We start from the raw sequence: 6,477 nt of genomic DNA, 5'->3' as shown, positions 1-6,477 counted from the left end.
CCGTGGCTCCAGGATCACGCCCTGGGCCGAAGGTGGCGCTAAACCACTGAGCCACCCCCGGCTGCCCCTGAAAATAAAAACTATTTGATTATGCATGTCAAGAGCCATAAAACTTCTTTTTGTTACAACAAATCAATTTCTGGAATTAATCCTAAGGAATAAATCTAAATTTGATTAAAAGGTGTGTGTCTATCATCTTCATCATTGTCCTCCCACTCCCCAGGGGTGCCTGGGTGGCTTAGTAGGCTAAGTGGACTCTTGATCTCAGCTCAGGTCTTGATCTCAGGGTCATAAGTTCCAGCCCTGTGTTGGGCTCCACCCTGGTCAGGGAGCTTTTTTTTTTTTAAAGTACCCTCAAGCCAAAATATATTATTTGCAAAATTATTTAAATTACTAAAAATTTTAAAACAATCTTAATGTCTAAAAGCAAGAGAACGGTTAATAGATTGTGGTTTAATATCTTCTGAATTAGTGGCACATTACTACTATATGTAACATTCTCTTTCAGTGACATGACCAATCTTAAATAATAATTAAATTTTAATTCATAAGGGACCTTGTTAGTAGGTCAATGTATAATTAAGCTAGATATTACATAATTTTCTGCCTGTCCCTTTACCTCTGAGTTTTGGAAAGCTTTTTTTCAAGTTGTTTTAGTCAAACAATCGATATCTTTTTAGTATCTCTTAAGTGAAGGCATAGAACCCAGGTATTGTAGTGGAGAAAATGATAAATTTGACAAGATTCTTTCCAAATAAGCTTCCTATCCAGCAGGGAATGGGGCAGAGGTTTATAAGACACACATATAACAGTGATGGAAGGTGGCATATAGCCAGTCCCAAGGCAGGGGGCCTCTGGGAAATGAGGAGGACACTTGACTTTCCAGAAAAGAATAAACTTCTCGACTGTATATATTTCCTTTTTCCTCTTCCTTTCCCACTGGCCTTCTATCTTCTTTCCTTTGTTCTTTCCCTACCCTCCTTCCCTCCCACCCTTTTTTTTTTCTTCTAAAAAAAATGGGTTTCCGGGATCCCTGGGTGGCGCAGCGGTTTGGCGCCTGTCTTTGGCCCAGGGCGCGATCCTGGAGACCCGGGATCGAATCCCACATCGGGCTCCCAGTGCATGGAGCCTGCTTCTCCCTCTGCCTGTGTCTCTGCCTCTCTCTCTCTCTCTGTGACTATCATAAATAAAATAAAAAAAAAAAATGGGTTTCCATCATTTTGGTAGTTTTTTTTTCAAAAGCCAAGAACATGTACTCTATTCTGAACTTTTACAAGGAAAAAATACTGTCTATAAAGAATTTATTAATATTTTGGTTTTTGCTGCTTTTTTTTTTTTAAGGTAAGATCTGAAGCATCCTATACCTGCCAAGTAGAATTATCTCTTCGGGTACCTCTGAGATCTGAAAATCCCAAATGTATAAGATAATGTAATAAATGAAATATCAGGGAAGCATGTCAGTTACATATTATGAACTACTGTTAATTTTCTTATGTTGAATGGCAGTTTCATAGCTATTGGAATTGAGTTAAAGTAAAATTCCTTTTTAAGAAAATCACATGTACACATTACTAAATTCTATGGTAGGTTAGTAGTTCTTTGTATATTAAATAAATCTAAAATTACCAACGTGACTGTTTTCTATCATTTCTACTACAAATATGCCAATTAACAAAGGACACTTCTTTCAATTTGCTTTTGAATTTACAATAATTGACATTTTGAAAAAAATCTATAATTCACTCCTTTGTTTAGTAAAAACCTGTAACTTCTGCATCTATTTTTTTTATTGTGGTAAAATATATAGAACAAACTGTATTATTTTAACCATTTTTAAGTGTACACTTCAGTAGCATTAAGTAAATTCACATTATTGTGCAGCTATCACTCCCATCCATCTCGAGCTGATTACATCTTCCCCAAACTAAACTCTATACCCATTAAACACTACTTCCCATTTATCTCTTCTCCCTTGTCCCTTTGAGCACTATTCTCCTTTCTGTGTCTATGAATTTGCCTCCTCTAGGCATTGTTTTTTAAAATTGGCACAACAGGGCAGCCTGGGTGGCTCAGCAGTTTAGCGCTGCCTTCAGCCCAGGGTGTGATCCTGGAGACCCTGGATCGAGTCCCAGAATCAAGTCCCGCATTGGGCTCCCTGCATGGAGCCTGCTTCTCCCTCTGTCTGTGTCTGTGCCTCTCTCTCTCTCTCATGTCTTTCATGAATAAATAAATACAATCTTTAAAAAAATAAATAGGGGGATCCCTCGGTGGCGCAGCGGTTTGGCGCCTGCCTTTGGCTCAGGGCGCAATCATGGAGACCCGGGATCGAATCCCATGTCGGGCTCACGGTGCATGGAGCTTGCTTCTCCCTCTGCCTATGTCTCTGCCTCTCTCTCTCTCTCATTGGATTTAAAAAAATAAATAAATACAAATAAAATAAAATTGGCACAACAGGGTTTCCTTAGAGCAAGGCCATACATATTTTATGGAAAATACAAGATGTCTTTGGGTGACACTTAACCTCATAATTTGAACCTTGGTGCAATATAATAATTGGAGAGTCATTTGCCAGTTTATGTCACTTAAGGTTACATTGGAAATATATTTATAGTCAGTCTTTCAAGTTATAGAAAGGAATACATATTGATCAAAATCACAAATATATCATACATTTCTATGACCATTAAACATATAAAATACAATTTTTAACAGAAATACATCTCTTAATGAGAAAGAAGAGCTTTTCCCCCTAATAAGTTAATGTATCCATTGATACAATTCTTTCCTAGAATAGCATAGGATTTAGCATCCATACTAGCCCTATTTTTTATTTTTTTTTATTTTTTTTCCAAAGATTTTATTTATTTATTCATGAGAGACACCGAGAGAGAGAGAGAAGCAGAGACACAGGCAGAGGGAGAAGCAGGCTCCACGCAGGGAGCCCAATGTTGGACTCAATCCCAGGTCTCCAGGATTACACCCTGGGCCGAAGGCAGGCACTAAACCGCTGGGCCACCCAGGGATCCCTATTTTTTATTTTCAAAGATGCAAGTGCTAGGAAACAGGCTAGCATGAATGCACTGGGGATTGGAATGTTTTTTCCCTCGGGGACCTAAAATAGTTCCTCTGTACAGTTATCTTGCTAAGCCCTGAATAATGTATAGAACTGTTGAAGCACTGTCTTGTAAACCTGAAACTAATATAACACAGTATGTTAACTATACTGGAATCAAAATTAAAACTAAAAAAAATTAAATAAAGTAGTTCCTCTGTACCTTCAGTAGCCCTTTACCGAGTTATGCAATCATCATAACACTTGTCACTATCTGCAGGTGTCTTGTTTGGGCACATATGCATTGTTTGTCTCTGCTAGAACATCAGTTTCTGTGAGAAGACCTTGTCTATTTTGCTCTATGTTGACATGCGGTAGGCATGTCATATGGGATATAAATTCTTCTTGGATGAATGAATAAATGATATGCTCATCTGAGAGGATCATTCACTTATGGAGCAGCCCCTGGGAAAGGAACCATTCTCTCTCTATTATCATCAAACCAGTACCCTCCAAGTACCACAGTAGAAGAGGCATCTCCACATGGGCAGGTGAACCTACTCTTATGTCTTGGGATTCTCCTTGTGGTACAACTGGTATTTATAACAAAAGAAGACTAAATACCGAGGGTAACATACAACTGGAAAATCTGGGATATTTTCAGCCCTGGGATCCTCCCCATGGCTGGAGATGTGTGGAGACACTTCTCAGTAGAGATTGGGTTGAAGGAATACCTGCAGTAAGCTGGCTTTCCACAGGCATGCCAAAGCCCTGCAATATGCAGGACAGTCCTGCCCAGCAAAGAACTCTGCATTTTCTGGCCCACCCAGGACCGTGCTTCCACATAGCATTTTAGCTTCTTATACCCAGGGGCACCCTCAAGATGGAGCAGACAACATGAGTCCCTGTTCCTGTCTAAAGTCTGTTTTCTGAGTTCAGGTTTTCTGACTAAGCACATCTTTTCCCAAATGCCCATCAAAAAGAATGCCGCCCCCCAAAAGAATGCCCACTGCCTCTGGTGCTACCCACCCTGTCCAAACAGAACAACACAACACAGGAGAGCCATCATTCCTAACAGAGGCAGGGGACTCTTTAAAACTATTAATACACTGGGATGGTCTAGGGTGGGAACCATGCTGCAAGAGAGGGAAATGAACTTAATGCTGGCCTATGAAAGACCAGCCTAGTACTGTGATGGATTAAATAGATTTAAAATATCTGCTATTCTGCAACCCAATGCAATTTTTACTGTGGCCTTTGTGAGGATGGCAAGAACGCACTTTCCAACTATGAGGCTTGTGAAATGTTCCCTGAAGCACTCCCTGAATCTCCTCATAGTATTTTCTCCCTCAATTAACCCAAAAGGCCAGGTATTTTATAAATTTTCTTTGAGAATTGATTTATTTTTTATAGGCTATATGTCACATAAAGGCGTGCAAGATTGTTCTCGCTGAGATTAATTTGAGCTGCAGATGAAAGATATTTACCTCTTCCTAGAATTTGTGTTACAGTTACAAAAATTTTAACCTTGATGTTGAAAGGTGCATCTTAGCAGAAAGAATCTTGCACAAATTCACTTGAGATAACCAGAAAACACAAACACATGTTGAATTTATTGAACAGCAAGAAATAGTGTTCGGTATGTTTCATTCAGAGCCAACATCGTATTTTTCACAATCCTAGGCCCAGTAACAAGAAATACATTGAACATCTACTGTGTGTTTAATAAACAGTTGTTGATTCAAAAGACTGCTTGTTGTATGTACATGTATTAGTACATTTTTAAAAGATTTTTATTTATTTATATGAGAGAGAGAGTGAGCAAGCACAAGTGGGTGGAGGGGCAGAAGGAGAAGCAGACTCCCTGCTGAGCAGGGAGCCTTACATGGGGTTCCATCCTGGGACCCTGGGACTGAGCCAAAGGCAGATGCTTAACCAACTGAGCCACTCATGCACCCCTATTTTATTTTTTAAAGATTTTATATATATATATATATATATATATATACTTTTTTAAAAAAAAGATTTTATTTATTTATTCATGAGAGACACACAGAGAGAGGGAGGCAGAGATACAGGCAGAGGGAGAAGCAGGCTCCGCGCAGGGAGCCTGATGCGGGACTGACTTCATCCTGGGTCTCCAGGATCACGCCCTGGGCCGAAGGGGGCGCTAAACCACTGAGCCACCTGGGCTGCCCTATATATACATTTTAAAAGGGGGTGTGGGAGGACTGGACAGAGGGAGAGTAGACAAAGAATCTCAAGCAGGCACCTCACTCAGCTCTGAGCCTATGCAGGCAGGGAGATCTTGACCTGAGCTGAGACCAAGAGTTAGAGGCTTAACCAAGTGAGCCACCCAGCCACCCGCCCCCCCCTCGCCCTTAACTTTAAGTCATCTCTACACCCAACATAGGGCTGGAACCTGCAACTCCTACATCAAGAGTCCCATGGTCTACTGACTGAGGGAGCCAAGAACCCCTAGCACATTTTAAACTCAGAGCTATCAAATAGCTCTGATCAGTGTTTTCGCTATAAACATCTCACAGTAAGTGCATATCTTAGTATTAAAAACTTGAAAATGGCTGGGTGTCATTAATCCAATATAAAAAGCTGCCTATTGGGCAGCCCAGGTGGGTCGGCGGTTTAGCGCCGCCTTTGGCCCAGGGCGTGACCCTGGAGACCCGGGATCGAGTCCCACCCAGGGCTCCCTGCAGGGAGCCTGCTTCTCCCTCTGCCTGTCTCTGCCTCTCTCTGTGTCTCTCATGAATAAAAATCTAAAAAAAAAAAAAAAAAAAAAAAAAAAACCTGCCCATTTCACTTGCTCCAGCTACTGGCCTTCGGTGAAGATGGCGAAAACAAATGCACACTGCTTGGCAGCATGACCCCCTTAGTTGCAGGGAACATACCTCAAAGAACAGAGTTTTGTTTTTAGGCTAATTAATTAATTAATTATTTACTCAGACACAGGGAGAGGCAGACACAGGCAGAGGGCGCCCACAGGGAGCCGGATGCGGGCCTCGATCCCAGGACCCCGGCATCACCACCTGAGCGGGAGGCTGACCCTCAACCATGGAGCCACCCAGGTGCCCCTGTTTTTAGATTTTCCGAGCACGTGGGGGCGTCGCAGGTTCCCCTTAGTGCTGAAAGGCGCGGCGGACCCGGACGCTTCCTAACCAGAGCAGCCTTTTTCAGCCAAGGCGCCGAGACCCAGGCTCAGGGCGACAGCGCTCAGGTCCCGCGAACCGCCGCCGCGCGGGAGCTCGGGGTGCGAGCGCGCGCCCGGCCCACCTGGGGCTCCGCCTCCGCCCGGGTCGCGGGGGGCGGCGCGGGGCCGACGTCACCAGGCCGGAAGGGGCGGAGTCGCCGCCACGGCGGCGGGAAAAGAGGCGCGCAGGAAGGCACGGCCCCGCGGCAGCCCGCCGCCC

The sequence above is a fragment of the Vulpes vulpes genome, chromosome 13, assembly GCF_048418805.1.
Source record: "Vulpes vulpes isolate BD-2025 chromosome 13, VulVul3, whole genome shotgun sequence".
In the NCBI taxonomy this organism is placed as follows: Eukaryota; Metazoa; Chordata; class Mammalia; order Carnivora; family Canidae; genus Vulpes; species Vulpes vulpes.
Note: the sequence above shows the minus strand (reverse complement) of the source record.